Genomic DNA, 19,030 nt, shown 5'->3' on the forward strand with positions numbered 1-19,030 from the left:
CATGATTTAAATTGACTTTTTGAATGAACTGTAACTAGAGCTTATTTTTTGGAGTAGGGCTTATATTTCCAGCATCCTCAAAAATCCTGAAAAATCATGCTAGGGCTTATTTTCAGGGTAGGTCTTATTTTTGGGGAAGCAGGGTAGATTGGATGGGAAACATCAGGAAATGCAGAGACAATCTGGAGGGACAGTGACAACAGCATGATGGTCGGCTGTGAGGTTCCCTGAAGATATCTCATTAAGAAAACAAGGTTTGGGGAAAATATAGAGCATCCCTGCAAATACTTACGGCTGATGTCATCAAGAGGGAAGAAGAATGGAGCAACAGGGACTTGGACCATTTCAGAATCAGGAACAGAGACTGATGACCTTGGAAGGGAAGAATCAACATCTCAATGAGGCATAAGGCAGCACAAGAAGTGCTCTGGAAGACAGAACCAGCAGCTTGTGTTTAACACCACAGAAATGTGGCATGCAGCAAAGGACAGACACAAAGAAGGTTCAAGACGTGCCTGAACCAAGAGAGAGCAGCCCTGCGGAGAAGGACTTGGGGACACTGGTGAATGAAAGATCGAACATGAGCTGGCAATGTGCGCTTGCAGCCCAGAAGCCAATTGTGTCCTGGGCGGCATCACAAGGAGCGTGGGCAGCAGGTCAGGGAGGTGATTCTGCCCCTCTGCTCCGCTCTGGTGAGACCCCCCTGCAGTGCTGGGCCAGCTCTGGGTCCTCAGCACAGGACACACATGGACCTGCTGGAGAGGGGCCAGAGGAGCCCCAGAAATGATCCGAGGCTGGAACAGCTCTGCTGGGAGGACAGGCCGAGAGAGCTGGGGGGTTCAGCTGGAGAAGAGAAGGCTCCGGGGAGACCTTATTGCGGACTTTCTGTACTTAAAAGGGACCTAGAAGAAAGATGGGGACAGACTTTTGAGCAGGGCCTGTTGTGATAGAACAAGGGGTGATGGTTTAAAACTGAAAGAGGGGAGATTCAGGCCAGACATGGGGAAGAAATTCTTACTGTGAGGGCGGTGAGAGCCTGGCCCGGGTTGCCCAGAGAGGTGGTGGATGCCCCATCCCTGGAGACATCCCAGGCCAGGCTGGACGGGGCTCTGAGCAACCTGAGCTGGGTGAAAATGTCCCTGCTCATGGCAGGGGTTGGACTGGATGAGCTTTGAAGGTCCCTTCCAACCCAAACTATTCTATGATAAGCTAGGAAGATGTTCTTTTACTCACTCAGCATGGTCAGGATGCAAACAGGACACTGTGATCTTCAGTGGGCTACACACTCATGAGAGCTCTTTATAGATCACCCCTTTCTGAGTTCCTATGTACTTTCTTTTAGTGTTTTAGATCACTCTGCTATTTTATTAAATGTAATTTATCTTTTAAGGAGGGAAAAACCAGGCAAGAGAGGACAGGGTTATGAAGGAGGGGAGTCAACAGATCCTGAGATGCCTGCCAAGAAGATCTACATTTAAGCCCTGCATTTCTGGCAGAGAATATCCTCAAAATTTGATATTTAAAAGTCTTATGGTGCTAGAATGTATAATTAAAGTAAAAGGACACAAGTGAACTAAGAGCTGATGAACAAAAACTTGTATCAAAGTCAGGAGAACATGTTCTCACAAAGTCTCATCCACCTGGTTCTTCCATGCTACATTGAAAGGAAGAAAGGAAGGAAGGAAGGAAGGAAGGAAGGATGGAAGGAAGGACGGAAGGAAGGAAGGACGGAAGGAAGGACGGAAGGAAGGACGGAAGGATTACCCACCAACTGTTTTTATTTCCACTGCAGAGCATCCCTCTCCAGCCTCTAAAATGTGCTAACATCAGCGTGGTATAGAATGAGGAAAACCAGTCTCCAGGGCATTTTCTCCCACTGGGAGAAACCATTGGGCACTTTGGTTTCACTCAAGCCCAACCATGGCCCATGATGATTTGATGGGCTGTACGAGTTTGACGCACACCTCAGCTCAGATTAAGTCCCTCAGAAATCACATGCGACAGAGAAAGGCATTGCAGGTGCGATCTTCCAGCCTTCCTATCCAATGGCAGAGGATGCTGTAATGGTCCACAAGCAAAAACATTTGGTCAACTCTGTCCAGGAAACTTCTACTGCCCATCACCAGCACACAGGAAATCTCAATAACTGTGGTTTCAACTTACTAATTGCGGCGATGTGCACAAGAGGAGAGAAAGAACTTGAGCTCTTGTCAGTGTTCAAGTCATCACGGACATCTTAAATGCATCATTTAATGAGACAAAGAGACACCAAAAGTCAAAGAAGGTTCAAAAGTAGGATAAAGGATCCAACAGGAATATTAGGCAAGAGTGGGTAAGGGAAGAAGATATGCTGGTGCAGAAGGTACCGCCAAGAGGTTAAAACTCCTACCTGCTTTTCAGACCTCAAATATTAAATAGGGCAACTTTTGGCCAGTGGTCCCATGGCATGTTATAGCTTCTCTTGGCCTCCCTCAGTGCTCATTGTCCTTACCGAAGCAGGATAACTTCTCCACCTGCCCAAAAACCCACACAGCTGCCCAGCTGTAGCTGTTGGATACAACTGAGTTTGGGGGTAGAAAGAAGGAGAAATGGTACCTCTACCTTGTAGTAATGGACAGAGGACCAGCTTGGACAGCCACGGACCAAGAACCATCAAACCACTGCTTTGGTTCTCCTCTTTTACTGCTTTTCCTTCCCAGTAGTGCCACTCAGTAACCAGGAAAATAAAACCAAAATAAAAAAGAGCAATTCATATTTCATGCAATTTCTTATTGCAAGGATTCAAACAGTCAAGCCACCTCTTGCCAAGTTGAACATAAAAGTCAAAGCAGCACTGACTCAGCTGGCACAAGCTCATTTATTACCAGATAACGCTTCCACGTCTCCCAAACCAACTCTGCAGCCATCAGAGCCACGTCTTCCCTGGACAGTACCCAGGAATCACTTGCGAATGAAACCCAACTGGATTTATCGCTTCTGCAACCTTGGAAACTCAAGTTACAGAGGTGACGTTACGTTTTCATTTTGCCAATGCTAATCTAATACCGTTTTAAAGGTGGACACATTTCACCCTGTTGGCTTCCAACACCGAATTACCAGCTCTGCTACACTTCAGAATAACTGAGACGAGCATGCCCTCGGGGCAAAATCCCTTGCTGTAATCTTTATTCAAAACACACAGCTCCGGAGCCTTGCGCGCGTTGCCAAAAATCGCCTTGAGGTTTGCTCTTAAGGCGGCAATTTGCATATCAACATTTTGCTGCAAAGCTTACCCAATGTCCCTGCTATTATTTTAATACTCAACTGTGGGCGGCCCCCCGAGCGGCACAGAGAAGCACAAGCTAAAAATACTCTTGCTTTCCTGATCAGCTCCACACATGACCACGGTTAACGCCGGCTCGGATGCAAAACCAGGAGCGGCAGCATCCATCTACCTCTCAAGGAGGATGCACAAGCAAGTGCTCAAAGAATGTGCTAAGAAGGAGAAAAGTACCTCTGCATGGGTGGAGGAAGGATGCACACAACAGCTGGAGGAGAAAGACCACGGAAAGAGATGTTTTTGCAGCCAAGAAAAGCAGGAGAGGCTTATCCAAGGGTGAGATATACTTGGGAAAACATATTAAGAGGTAATAAAGCAGGTGAGGGAGGCATCGCACGGGACATGAATTTAAGATGATGCTGAACAGAAGAAAGGAAAGAAACCTCATGCACAGAATAGGAGTAGTCCCAACGAAGGCGAGCGCAGCCTGATTCATGCCCCAGATGGGAGATCCTGGTCCCACTGGCAACATCACGTTGATGAAAGTGCACAAAAAAAACCCGTGGATTGCAGGTTTTTCTGTATCCTCCTCCCCTTCGCCCAGCAAACCCCGGTCTCGGAGGTTGTAATTATTTTTGGCAAGGTGTAAACGGATCCAGGAAATGAAACCGAAAAACAAGAGTTATTTACGAGATGCAATGCAGGGAGTCAGCATCCGAGAGCAGCTACCAAATCAGCAAGTGCAAGGTCACCCTTGTCTGCTTAGGAGAGCAGCTTTGCAAAGTGGTATGGAGCCAGCCAGGCAAAATAACCAGCCTTGGTCTGCCTGGGAAGGCAGGTAATGGAAATGGAGCACGATGAACCAACAGAAAACACTGCCTCGTTCAACTGCAAGAGCTTTACCATGGGGCTGGTAGGCTTTGAGACGACATCCATCAAGAAGACATCCATCAAGAAGACGTCCATCAAGCCCTTAACTGACCATGACAACTACTGGCCTCTCTGGGTTATGGGAGAGAAGCAAGAAGGACATCAGGTCCATAAGTCTTCTGCCACCAAAGCTGGTGTAGAGGGAGGCAGCCAAGGGGCTCCACCTGCATGTAAAAGACTGGTGAAGACCACTCATGGCCTTACTCTGAAGACCACTGCCTGTTTCCAAGGAGTTAGATTATTGTCCCAACCCAGGAAGCACCACAGATTTTGAAAAGTAATTTGCTTGCAAAGAGCAAAGCTTCATATTCTCGCTCTCCTTTCCACCAGCAGAGAAAAGCAGCAAAAGCTGAACCCTCACAGGAAGAGAATATTTCACCCCAATGGAGCTGAAGAAGCCAGCAGCATCTCAAGCCCATGAAATAATCACGAAGGAAAATGCCAAAGCTCCTTCTGGTTTCATCAGAATACAAAGGAAAAGGGATGGTCAAAGCCAGGAGATGCAGGTAGGCAGGAGGTGAGTGTCCTAGAGACAGAAGGACCTCCAGGCTGCTTTCTGCCCACTCTGTGTTCTATGTTCAAAGCCTCACAAACAGCACCAAGACCCACAGCCCTGTTTCCAACTACAGGATTATAACCAATTATAATTAACTTTTTAAAGTATGACAAACACGATCCATTATGAAAGTAACTGGATGAAGACAGAAGAGCAAGACTGTAGACCTGAGAGCCCATGAGACATCTCTGTACGAACAAGGAAACAAAGGTATGTCTGAATAATGTGGAAAGAAAAAGAAAAAAAAGAAAAAAAAAATGCAGACCTTCACTTCCACGCACAAACACGAGGATCTTTGCAATTAAATGGAAAATCAGAATGGAAATTTTTTCCATTGCCCCATGGTTGGGGCGAAGCAGAAGAAACCCATCTGCTCAAAGCTCTAAAGATGATAACCAGGAAAATATCTGTAGTGAGACTGTCAATTTACTTTTTCAAATTCAAAGGCGAGTCAGTCGCTGCATCCCATTTTACTGTAATATTCCAGCACTGTTTCCACCACTTGCTGAGATGCATCTCCAAGGGACCAGTTTTGGCACTTGGCTGGGACACCAACCCATTAAATTTTTAGAAAAATATCCTATGAAAAGTTCCCCGTGGCACATGGCCAATACCTCAGAGGTCTTTAGAAAGCAAGCATCCAGTTATTACCTAAACCAGAAGTGCCAAAAAGCTTAGGGCAGCATTTCTGGGGCTTCGACACCCACATTTTACCACCTACTTCCATCTTCAGACACTTGCAGTTAATGGAAGCTGAAGGTCTCTGACACTGAGAAATTGAGCCACTAACAGTGGCCTTAAAACAACCTTAAGCATCATCATTTTAACTTTTTTTTTTCCTTATTTATCATTAGTAAAAGTAGTCCTAGTGAAATGATTTGATCTTTCACCATTAGTACAAATCTGGATTGCTTTGCAACCCATAAAGCAAACAAAAACATATGCACTATTATTATATTTATATGTGAAATTTCTACATATGCCTTTATGCACTATATTATGGAAAACAATTGTTATTTAACAATATATATATAATTACAAGTTTAATTTCTCATACTTTTTCACTGAGCATCCGCTCCTGGTCACAACCTGCAGCAGAATATTTAATGGGACTGACATCAATGTCTCTCCAGCAACAGGAATTTGGGTAAGAGAGCGGCTGAGGATACACTAGGCAGACAACAGAAGACATCAAAACATTTGGGAAAGACAAATCACATCTCAAGCTATTTAGCGCTATGTGTCAAGTTGTATAAATTAGGTATTTTAGAAATTAGGAGGTTGTCGTGAGAGTCTAGAAAGCTAATAGTTTTATAAGGGATCATAAATCAATTGTTTTATGGGGGGGAAATAGTCAAAAGCTGCATTAAGGTTTCGCTCTTGCTTCACTTTGCAAGAAGATCTCAAGATAAAGAAGGAAAAGCTCAAGATCTGCAGCTCCCAACAGAAGGATGAAGCTACATGGAAGATGATCAAAAAATGACATAGATCGATCTATGCCTTAATGCACAGCGCCCACTCTCATACAGCCCCATGATTTATTTATTTTTTTAATTAGAAAATGAAGTTAACTTCAAGTTGTTGTAGGAATTTCCAAAAATTAGGAAAAAAAAAAAAAAGTTTGACCTCTCATCCATAAAGATTCCACAGCAAATAGAAGGGACAAAGAGGGACTTTCGGTCACCGGCGGGATGTTGAACTGGCACTGTAAGCAAATAATTTGCTAGCACAATAAAAAAATCAAATCCCTTTGAAAAAAAATCAAGCCCACATGTTGGAAAGGGGATGCTTCGACAGAAACAATGGCAAAATTACACAAACTCAAGGGATGGCTCCCGTTTTGAGGCAGACGAAGCGTAATAAATAGCAAATGAAGAAAATATGTCGTGTTTCGATGTCATATTAAACAAGGCGTTACCCAGCGAGTCAACGCATTCCTGCAGCCTCATCGACCTTCCTCATCGTTAAAAAGATGCACGGCAGTATTTTTTTCTCCTCTCTCCAAAATTAGAAGTCGGAGCATAACGAACATCTCCAGGCCAGGACACGGGATGCTGCAAAGTATTTGCTAATAATTCAGCTCAAATACAATTGCAATTATCTAGCTAGTTGCAATCACTGCTCCTGGGTTTTTTAGCCACTAATATGTTTTCCAGACAAACTATTTGCCTTAAAAATTGTAATACTGGTTGTCTAACCAAGGACTAAATTCGAGGGGGAAATTTTTAGGAGAAGCAGCGGTTTTTGGACAGAAAACTCGGACTGGACTTGCCCTACAGTTATTTTTGCCTAAACCATTGCACAGCTCGCAAACGTGGTGAGACGCCATCCAGATTTCCCAAACTTCAAAACAAAAAATTTTTTAAAAATGATTTTTCTCCCCTAAGACACCCCAAAACTGAGTTGCACAGCGAGCGCTACCACATCTAGAATATGGTCACAGTCATGAGATATCACATGGCGGTAAATAAATACAGGAATTTCAGGGGAAAACAGAAAAATTAAGAAAAACAGCATTCATGGCTGTATATGCCTCCATCACAGAGCTCCTGAGCTATGTTCTCAAATGGGATTTTTTACAAAGCAGCCATTAATAGCAAGTTGGGGAGTTCCGTCATACTGTATTTGAGTCTCACCCAGCAAAGAAATGGGTTAATAAAAAAAATCTGGGTTGCAACACCCTCCAATTTCCCTGTTTTTCACATGCAGAAAAATGAAGGAGGCACTTGCCTCCTCCTCACAGGAGCTTCACAAGAAGATTAATTATAAACTGAAAAAAAAAGCCAGATCTTCAGCAATGAGTATCATCAAAGTCCCTGATGGAAGAAAATGTTTTATTTCATGGAAGTAAGGACTACGACACAACAGGGTTGGAATAAAATTCTACAGCACGGCTCTTTCCTGCACTCTTTTACTCCATGCACCAGATGACGGAGAGTCCTACCGGGGGAAAAAAAGATACGTGGCAAAGTTATTCAAGACTACAATCATAATAAATGTGTGCAGCGGGGGAAGGAGGACAAATAAACTTGAAAAAAAGAAAAATCACATTTTTGCAATGTGTGGCTTTGCAGTGATAGTGGAACAAGAACAAAACAAACGCTACACAACAGAAAACATAAACTATTTTACAGTTATTTTCCGTTTTTATTTAGGGAAGAGATTACAGAGATAGCAAAGAAATCGCAGCGTAACCCAACATGAGCATTTCTTAAAAAAAAAAAAAAAAAAAACACGCGCTGCAAATTTACTAAGAAAAGGTAAGTATAGGTAGTGCAGCCAACTTTTTAACTTCATTTAAAGAGAAGGTGGAAAATGTTTTGCAGATTTTTCTTGCAGCATCCCAGCAAAGGAGTAGCCAATGCACCTAAACTGCCCTTATCCTCACAGCTCTGCATTCCAGCAAAGGAGTGTTAAAAATGTATATTTTCTATATATATATAAATAAATAGATTATTAAAAAACTTCTGTCAAGCCATTCCTTATTTTTTCGTACTCATCTTCAGAATATTTTTTAAAAACACAATGGATCACCAATGCAATCTTCACTTTCTAATGGTGCTGCAAGCAAAACAGACATAGGAAAAAAAAAATCCATCCTGCCCCTTTTGGTTTCTTTTTAGTTAAATGCTATTTTTTCCATCTTTAGAAATGCTGAAAAGCAGAGACATGCCCATGCACTGCAACAAAGAGATGGCACCTGCCTACTGAATTTCCTGACTAGTGACACTATGAAGAAAAAGAAGAGTTTTAAATAGAAACCTCCCTGCAAGTGTTAAATCAGATTAATTTAACTCTTTTGCGTTATTTTAATCTTACATACCATCATTTGCAAGGCAAGCAGAAATACAAGAGTAGGATTCTTATCTTGACCGGATTCCTTTGGAAACACAGTGTATTATTAAAAAGCAAAAATAACCTTCCTGACAGCAAAAAGACACATGTTCCTTCGCAGTAAGGTGATAACACAAACTTTATACATAGCTTTTTGGGTATTCAACACAGAATCATAGAATCACAGGATAGTTTGGGTTGGAAGGGACCATCAAAGGTCATCTATTCAAGCAATTGGCACGAGCTTCCCTCCATCCTTATGACGTTTAATGCCACTGCTGGCAATGCTAACTCAAGTTTGCGATCAGATTTTATTTGCACATGTCAAAAAGTATGCTCAAAATTTTTTTAAAAATGCAATTTGAAGGGTTGATGATGCTGCTGGAGGACAAGTTCTGCGATATCTCCTCAACAAACGCTGGCATGCAGGCACTTGGTGCTTCATTTTACACAAGTTAAGCTCATGCTTAAATGTCTGGATGAAATTTAGACCGAATGGGTCATGTCGTACGCAAATGCATCTGCTCTTGTGGTCAGGAAGACACCATCAACCACATCCTGGGTGGAAGGACCAGTCATCCATCCATCCATCCATCCATCTGTTCATCCATCCATCCGTTCATCCGTCCATCCGTTCATCTGTCCACCCATCCATCCATCCACCCATTCGTCCATCCACCCGTTCGTCCATCCACCCGTTCGTCCACCCGTCCGTCCACCCATCTGTTCATCCACCCATCCGTCCATCCATCTGTACATTCACCCATCCGTCCATCCACCCACCCATCCATCCATCCGTCCATCCATCCATCCATCAGGTCTCATGGGGATCAGACCTGCATGCATAAGTCCTTTCCAGTGCAAGGAGCCTTTGCCCTGATGATGATGCCTCCAACCCTACATCAAACCCACGTCAAACACACAAAGCCCTCAGGTATCACAGATTTACACAGTCACCTGCAGTCCAAACAACCCTCAGAAGGTCCACAAAAAGCCAAAAAGGAGCCACCAACCCACTCCACTGCCCAAGCTAACTCAAGTGTAGGAAGGAAGATAAAAAACACGGGAAAAGTAAATTAAGATTTTTTAAAAGTTCTTACCATTTTCATGTAGCAGAATGTGTTTATGGTACAAGCAGGGAATGAAAAGTATTATTTTTATCTTGATATTATTTACCCTTTCACACTCGCTATTTAAATAACGCCTGAATTCCCAGAACCAGCAGTACAAAATACCATTTGATATATATTTATAAGCAAAGGGAAGCACAGGCTCAGTCATTTTCAGCTTGCCTACCTCTTTTTTTTTTTTTTAAATTAGATTTTAAGCGTTGTAATATCAACGTGCGAATTTATCAAGACGCAGAAGTATTATTTTCCTCCTCCCTCAGCGCAGGCGTCTTGCTGGGAAACCTGCTTCACACTGGAGAGCTGAGTGGTGAGGAGCAAATGACAAGAGGTTTAAACTAAAGAAAGAAAGAAAGAAAGAAAGAAACAAACAAGCTGTGAGAAAAGGAGTAAGGTTTCTGGTACAACAGAGGATGGGAGTAAAAGGCTTTAATATTAAAATCGCTGTTCTACCAGTCTCTGTAGCCAACCTCAGCTGAAGGACTTGCAGTTGTTGCACGAGAGGGAACCCTGGATGCCGGGGAAAAAGCAGCAGCGTAGCGTTACACTGCGAAAGTCCTCGAGACCTCTCTCCACGATTTTCCAACACTCTTGGGAATCTGGAAAGGTCTCGGAAGACTGGAAGCTGGCAAACGTTGTCCCAATCTACAAGAAGGGCAAGAGGGATGACCCCGGCAACTACAGGCCCGTGAGCCTCACTTCTGTTCCTGGCAAAATCATGGAGAAGATTGTTCTGGTAGTTATTGAAAAACATCTGAACGACAACGTAGTCATTGGTCCCAGCCAGCATGGGTTCATGAGGGGAAAGTCTTGCCTGACCAACTTAATTTCGTTCTACGACAAGGTTACCCACGTAGTTGACCAAGGGAAGCCTGTCAATGTGATTTTTTGGACTTCAGTAAAGCCTTTGATACTGGATCTCACAGTAACCTCCTGGACAAGATGTCCAGCACACAGCTGGGTAAAAACACAATGCAGTGGGTGAGCAACTGGCTGACAGGCCAGGCTCAAAGGGTTCTAGTAAATGGGGTAATGTCGGGCTGGTGACCAGTCACTAGTGGGTTCTGCAGGGATCCATCTTAGGGCCAGCACTCTTCAATGTCGTTATAAATGACTTAGACTCAGGACTTGAGGGATTGCTTAATAAATTTGCTGATGACACAAAATTGGGGGGAACTGTCGACTGTCAGGCCTTGCAGAGGGATCTGAATGAATTTGAGAACTGGGCAATCACCATCCTCATGAAGTTCAACAAGGGAAAGTGCCGGATTTTGCACCTGGGACACAGCAACCCTGGCTGTGCACAGAGACTGGGGGACGAGATGCTGGAAAGCAGCTTCCCAGAGAGGGATCTGGGGGTTCTGTTTGACGGCAAGTTGAACATGAGCCAACAGTGTCCCTGGCACCAAGAGGGCCCCGTGTCCTGGTGCATCCAGCCCAGCACGGCCAGCCGGGCAGGGAGGGGATTGTCCCGCTCTGCTCCGCGCTGGGGCGGCCTCACCTGGAGCGCTGTGTGCAGCGCTGGGGACACAGGATAAAAAAGATATTAAGCTGCTGGAGAGTGTCCAGAAGAGGCTGTAAAGTCACTGAAGGGTTTGGAGGGGAAGCCACATGAGGAACAGCTGAAGCCACTTGATTTGTTCCACCTGGAGATGAGGAGGCTGAAGGGAGAGCTCATGGTGGTTACAGCTTCCTCACAAGGGGAGGAGGAGGAGCAGACACTGAACTCTTCTCTTTGGTGACCAAGGACAGAACCCGAGGGAATGGCAGGAAGATGTGCCAGGGGAGGTTCAGGTTGGACATGAGGAAAAGGTTCTTCCCCCAGAGGGTGCTGGACACTGGAACAGGCTCCCCAGGGAGGTGTCCCGGCCCCAACCTGACAGTGTTCAAGAAGAGACTGGACAACGTCCTCAGACACACGGTGTGACCTGTGGGGTTGTCCTGTGCAGGGACAGGAGTTGGACTCGATGACCCTTGTGAGTCCCTTCCAACCCAGGACATTCTATGATTCTACCAAATCCACATCAGCTGTGGTTGTGGCTTTTTTTTTTTAATTGTGTTAATATGCACAAGCAAACCAGCAAGGCGGGAAGTCAACCTGGAGATGAGATGAAAAATGATGTTGCAGATGGAGAAGACGGCAGAGCAGGAAGGCATCGAGGGGCCAGAGAGCAGCTGGGCTGAGTCATCGGGGTTTAAAGACCTGAACCATCTGCACTGACTCCTAGACCAAGGTGATACAGAGACCAATAAGGCAGGACAGGGTGTTGTGTATTCACAGACTCATTCCAGAGGGAAATATCCCCCTGGAAAAAAGAATGAAAGCTGGATAAAACATGAACCTTACTGCTATTTTTAGAGAATGAAGAAAAAAAGGGAAAAAGAACCTGCCTAGTTTAGTCCAGCCTTCCCAGTCCCAGCCCATGCAGCACACAACTAGTAAAAACTGAGGATTTAGCAGGATGAAGCAGGAACAGAAAAACTTAAATCCACTACCCACCCCATGCACGTGTTATCCCCGGGTTTGCAAACAGACGATCGCTTGTTCATGCAGCGTTCCCAGACACGAGGACTCAGCTCCAGCTGCAAATGTCACAGAATATTTCAAACTCAAACAAGCAGAGGTCTTGCTGCGTGTATTCAGCGTGACGGTTTTTGATATGCGCACAAAGACAACAAGCAGTTCGGTGGTGACACAAGACTTCACCAGCAAAGTCCACTCCAGCGCCAGGTGCTGCAGGTTAATTGCACCACGCAGCTCAGGGGAGCTTTTATTAAAAGCTTCCAAAGAACCAAACAAACATTCTGAAGTACAAAAGCAACAAACAAACAAACACATTTCCTCGAAATCAACCAAGGACTACTGCAGGTGCTTTATACATTTAAAAGTAGTTTTCATTTCCTCTCCTGTGTTTTCCCAAAGACATTTGCAAGTTTGCCTCACTGACTTATTTGTGGCTAAACCTTCCTGGATTAGACTGGAAGTACAAAAATAAATAAATAAATGCATTCAGAATAAATAAATGCATGCGGTTCTACCCTATGTCAGGTTAAAACCGAGCCAAGACCTGATATTTAACTACAACACGGGTCATGGAGCAGTTCCCAACATTGCCATCGCAACGGAGGTCAACACATCAATGTTTGTGTCCCTCCCCGCTCACACCCCCGGGCATGGCCAGCCTTGCACAATCGCTCGTGCACACACAAATCCTGTGCAAGGGTGGCCACAGCCTCTACACTGTATAAACGCACACATGCAAACCCCATGCAAGGGCTGCCACAGTCCCCAGTTTGCAAAAACACACCCCTGGGCAACGCCAGTCCTGCTCCCAGGCTGCAAATACAGACCTCTGTGTACGCGCCCTGTCCCTAAGGGATGCCCACAACCCCCTGCCCGGTGTAAGACCAGCCTCGTAGCCTTGTCCCTGCACACACACACCCCTATGCAAGGTCAGCCCTGTCCCCAAGCTGCAAATACACACTCTGGGCATGGTCAGCCCTGCTCTCAGGCTGCTCACACACCATGTGCATGTAGAGCCTTGTCCGCACATTGCACAAACATGCTGTGCAAGGCCAGTCTTGTCCCCATGCTGCATAAATACCATGTGCATGTAGAGCCTTGTCTGCAGGCTGCTTACACACCCCTGTGCAAGGCCAGCCCTGTCCCCAAGCTGCACACACATCATATGCATGTGGAGCCTTGTCCCCACGTTGCACATACACCCTGTGCCAGGCCAGCTTTGTCCCCACGTTGCACACACACGACTTGCGCAAGGCCAGCCTTGTACCTAGGCTGCACACGCACCCTGTGACAGGCCAGCCTTGTCCCCATGTTGCACACGCACCCTGTGCAAGGCCAGTCCTGTCCCCATGTTGCACACTCACCATGTGCATGTAGAGCCTTGTCCGCCAGCTGCTTACACACCCCTGTGCAAGGCCAGCCTTGTCCCCAGGCTGCACATACAAACCCTGTGCATGGTCAGCACTGTCCTCAGGCCACTCACACACCATGTGCATGCAAAGCCTTGTCCGCACATTGCATAAAATTGCTGTGCAAGGCCAGCCCTGTCCCCATGTTGTACACACACCCCTATGCAAGGCCAGCCTTGTCCCCAGGCTGCACATACAAACCCTGTGCATGGTCAGCCCTGTCCCCCGGCTGCACACAGACCATGTGCATGTAGAGCCTTCGGCACACATGGCACAAACACGCTGTGCAAGACCAGTCCTGTCCCCACGTTGCACGCACGTCATGTGCATGCAGAGCCTTGTTCGCAGGCTGCTTACACACCCCTGTGCAAGGCCAGCCTTGTCGCCAAGCTGCACATACAAATCCTGTGCATGGTCAGCCCTGTCCCCATGTTGTACACACACCATGTGCATGTAGAGCCTTGTCTGCAGGCTGCACAAACATGCTGTGCAAGGCCAGCCTTGTCCCTAGGCTGCACATACAAACTCTGTGCATGGTCAGCCCTGTTCCCATGTTGCAAACACACCATGTGCATGTAGAGCCTTGTCAGCAGGCTGCACACACACCCCCGTGCAAGGCCAGCCCTGTCCCCAAGTTGCACACACACGATTTGTGCCAGGCCAGCCCTGTCCCTAAGCTGCGCACACAAACCCTGTGCAAGTCCAGCCCTGTCCCCACGTTGCACACTCACATACACACGCACGCCCGCGCGCACGCACAAACCCCCTCTCTTTGCAGAACCAACCCCGTTCCCACCTTGCCCCCGTGCCAGAGCAGCACGTCCCCATGTCACACGCCCCTGAAAGCCGGGTCACCCCCGGGTCACCCCCCCCGTGACACCCGAAGGGGCGGGGAAAGTCCGGCACGCGCCGCCGCCGCCGCCGCCGCCGCCGCGCGCGCCCCTCACCTGCCGCCGCGCGCCCGTCCCCGCGAGGCCGCCCCGCCCCGCCGGCACCCAAACATCACGTGACCGCGGCGACCAATCCCCGGAGGGAACGACACGAGTGAGGCGGGCACTCCCCGCGGCCACGCCCACCGCCCGTCAGCGCTTCTCCCCTCAGGGCGCTGCCGGGGGCGGCTCCCGGAGGGGCCGTTCTGTTTCTACCTCTGCCCGAGGAGTGTCCCTCACCCTGCTCCTCCCTCCCGCCCCTCCGTGAGCCTCGCCGAGTCCCCACCTGCTTCCTGCAGCCGCGTTCCCCTCCTTCTCACGGCGAGCTTCCCCTCGCCGAGGCCCTCCCGCCCCCCGCCACGGGCGCCGTGTTGCTCCCTGGGGATCCCCCTGTGCAGTTCCACAGAATCGCAGAATCACGGAGCGTCAGGGGTTGGAAGGGACCTCGAAAGCTCATCCAATCCAATCCCCCCGCCGGAGCAGGAATACCCAGATGAGGTTACCCTCCAGCCCAGACCCGTTTTTGCTTCTGTACTGAGGAGGCAGCTTACAACCCATGGGAGAAAAAGTTGTTGCCTTCCCCTGTTTGAAAAACTTTAAAGGGGAAAAGCCAGATGCAGCATCCTGCCACTGGCAAAACCAGAAACCCTCCCCTATATTTGTTGCCACTGTACTAACTCAAGCCTTGTCTCACGATGAGTTTGGGCAAGCTGTATTGAAGGCAAATAAAGGTGTTTCTTAGCAATCCAGGTTTAGAAGAAATACTTAAGGGAACAGAAGAAAATTTTGAAGACAAAAATAGAAAACAAGTCTTCTCAAGTCAGGTAGCTTTTCTAAAGCATCCCATTTAGTGCTGCCTTTGAGATATAACAGAGAAGGATATGACCATTCAGGTCAAAGCACTGAATGCCTTTTGCAGGTCGCTGGCTCAAGCTTACCCCTTGTTGTCAGTGGAGCACAAGTGTGATGGGAGTGATTGAGGGAGCTGGGGGTTCAGCCTGGAGAACAGGAGCTGAGGGGAGACCTTCTGATCTCTGAACTGCCTGAAAGGAGCTCGGAACATGGAGGGGGTTGGTCTCTTCTCCCAAGTAACAAGCGATAGAATGAGAGGAAATGGCCTCAAGTTGCACCAGGAAAGGTTTAGATTGGATATTACGAAGCAATTCTCCCGGGAAAGGGCTGTTGAGCATTGGAACAGGCTGCCCAGGGAACTGGTGGAGTCATCATCCCTGGTGCTAAGAGGAACAAAAATCTTTTAGAATCTCCTAGTCATAACGTAACAAGACTAGACCTAATGTAGCAAGACTAAGCATAATGTAACAGAAACCGAACAGAGAAACAATAGCTCTGTAGAGACTGGTCATGAAGCAAAGCAGAATATCCTCAGCTTGCCAGCTGGGAAAGCAGAACGTTCCACCAAATGAAGAAAGAGCTACATGACTTTTGCTGAGTAGCAGCACAAAATGACAATATGCTTGTTAAAGAGATTAGGTCAAGAAGCCAACATCGTGAGGAGAACCAGGCTGCAAAGACCACTGAGGACACGAGAGACCCCTGATGAAGACTCTCAAATACCAAAGATGGACTTCCGGGAAAGGGCAGGGTTATGTAATATTTTATGTTTAATGCATTAACTAAGTGGTAGAGACAAATGAATATGCAATAGGTATACATAATAAATACCAAGAAGTACAAATCACGTGCACACTCCATTAGAGGAGTGATCCTCCAAGCATCCGGCGCGCGGTAATAAAAGTGCCTGCTTTTTAACACTTTCAAAACAGTGTTAAAGAGTCTTTTTTACTACTTTTCAGTATCACTGAAGGGGTTTAAAAGACACATAGATGAGGTTCTTAGACATGGTTTAGTGCTAGAGTTAGGTGATGATTGGACTTGATCTTGAGTGTCTCTTCCAACCAAAATGATTCTGTAATTCCTTTGCCTACCTCCTTTAAGGAGCCATTGAAGGAAGAATGTTGTTTTTACAAAACTGGGGACCTGGCGCCTGACCAAGCGTGGGGAGAGGGGGACTGAGAGACATCAGACTATGAATCCTTAACATAAAACAAAGCCTCTCCGAACTAATCCCGGAATGCAAACTCCTTAATGTATTTAAAAAGTTAAGCTGGAGGGAAGGGTAGCCGAAGAGCCAGGAATCCATATTTTAAATAAATCAACAAGGGGTGGGGGTTTTTAGAATTAGATTCATGAGATAGGTAAACTGAGGCAGGCATCGGGTAGTCTGTAAACCCTGCAGTACCAACCAATGGGGAACACAGGAGGGAATTTGCGGCCAGGATTAGGATAATATAGGCAGGGGCTTTTTGCCCTATTCCGTGTGCCTAACTTTAGGTGGAACACCTGTTCTCCCAAAATCGTTAATAAAATATGCTCTGCTGAGAGATCCTGCCTGGGCCTATCACACTAATTTCCTGCACCTCCCAACATGTTCCCTTCTCCCCTCTCCTCAGTCCTGCTGAACTCCACCAGCCCTTGCACTCCTCTCCCATAAATCTTTATTGAAATGGTGGGCTGGTGTCACAGAGGCATCCCAAAGTCAGTTTTAGATGGACAATAAGTTCAAAACCAGACTTTATTCTAGCCGGAAAAGTGTAGCCAATAAACCAACTAGAAACAGGGTTTATACAATTATTTAGCACTGGGTTAGGCAAGGACTCACACTTGCCTGGTTAGGCAAGGATATATCCAGTAAATAACCGCTCACCCAAACAAGGAGGTGAGGTCTTCTCAAGCCCGGGAAGTCTCCTTAGACGGCGTCCCAGCCTAAGGGGAGGGGTCCAGTTCACAGACCCACTGCTCCGAGAAGCCCACTCCAAGGGGGTCTTCGGCTGGGACCCCATTTTATAAGCTGGTCAGATCTAGCTGTGCGCATAACAACATAGTCCAGAAGCTTTGCAGCTTCTCTGGGCACCTCCTCTGCTAACGACCCTGTCAACTGTCCGAGGGTCCCTCCCCTCCTGCCCCACCAGCTGGTGGAGGTGAAGTCACCCCGCTCTGGAGTAGGGGAGAATGTGACTGTCAGCACCTTGGTACCACCCTAGGTGTGTACATGGGGACAGGCACAGTGGGGCACAAAAGGTGCTAAAAGAGCCGTCAGCTGCCCCATTGAAGGCTCTGGATCTCAGGGGGATGTGCAACTGCCACAGCTGGACATCTCAGCCACCTCCTGTGGGACATCCAGCCACAGGGACCTGTCTCATCCCAACAGATGGGATGAGGGATGAGTTAACTCTGAACGTGACATGCGACCTGTCCTAACAGATGAGATCAGGTGTGAGTTAACTCTGGGTATTTCTGCGCGGTAATGCAGAGTGAACAACAGACAATCACTCCAGGGGTCCAATTCAATTATGAATTTACTAAAAGCATTTGGTGGAATATAAATTACAGTGATTAGTGACTTGGCAAAAGTATCACAAAACTTATTAATACATTGACAGCAAAAGACCTTCTAAAATGGTGGATTGGCAACCGTTAGTAACCATAATGCAAAACTTAACATGACTTTAGTAGCAGAACTTACAATGATGTTACCTTTATATGTTCAAGAAAAAGGAAAAGAAAGAGAGAGGGAAGGAAAACTAAGATATCAGAGACAGAGAGTAAGATATCACCCCTCTACAGATCAATCGATCCTGCAATGTCTTCTGGGGGTGGACACGTTGAAGATTTACACATCACCGCCTCATATCACACGTGAAGTTGTTTTCTAAACCAGTTCATTTACATGCAAGATAGGAAAGGGTGGTTCGTCTCCTCCCTCTGCTCATTTTTCATGCTAATTAGGAAGACTCTTCTGGAAATGGGTCTGGGGTCTTCAAATGAGGGTAAGGTTCGTGGTACTGACCAGAAGTGAGTTGTTTTACCCATCAGGGGTGGCCGTTGGTTTGTGATTTCTTCAGGTAGTTGGTTGTATGACAGGTAGTTCATCTCTATTGTCCCAATTAGGCCATGAGATCATCACAGCAACACTGTTAATTGCCTTTATCTCACAAAGTGTCTGTCTCCGTGGTCATCTATCTTTTCCACCCGAAGTGAGAATCACAAAACCTTGGGAAAGATAAGACGAGGTGTCTGCCTCCACAGCCATCTTCAGCTGATGATCCCTTCAGACTCCCAACACTGGATGAGCCAATTCTTCTTAAATCATTAACAGATCGCTCTTCATTACTCCTGAGACCAGCAATAGGTTTTTGAGGACAGGTTTGTGCCCTCTGTAATCGCACACCTGTTGCAGGGGAGTAATTCAGGGTTCTGCTTACTGCAGAGCAATGTTTAGATTTCTTGAAGAGAAGCGTGACTTCAAAGAGTTTGGTGGCGGGTTCATTCTATTATTTACTGCATGGGGGAAATGCGCCAAGCCAAATGCTGCTTACGTTGTCTCCAGATTCCTGTACCCATTCACGAAGCAAACTTCCTTCCCTGATAACCGTTCGCTCTG

At 46.7% G+C, this 19,030-nt stretch overlaps 1 protein-coding gene across 2 annotated transcripts in view; it reads right to left on the minus strand.

Moving 5' to 3' along the window:
* The window catches only part of TSNARE1 (t-SNARE domain containing 1), a 512,375-nt gene extending 497,746 nt beyond the window's left edge, over nucleotides 1–14,629 (minus strand). For both annotated transcript variants that reach the window (XM_065629755.1, XM_065629754.1), the window contains exon 1: nucleotides 14,587–14,629. The gene's annotated coding sequence lies outside the window, so the exon portion shown is untranslated. The remainder of the gene's footprint in view (nucleotides 1–14,586) is intronic.
* Nucleotides 14,630–19,030: the final 4,401 nt, after the last annotated feature.

The sequence above is a fragment of the Caloenas nicobarica genome, chromosome 2 (assembly GCF_036013445.1).
Source record: "Caloenas nicobarica isolate bCalNic1 chromosome 2, bCalNic1.hap1, whole genome shotgun sequence".
Taxonomy (NCBI): Eukaryota; Metazoa; Chordata; class Aves; order Columbiformes; family Columbidae; genus Caloenas; species Caloenas nicobarica.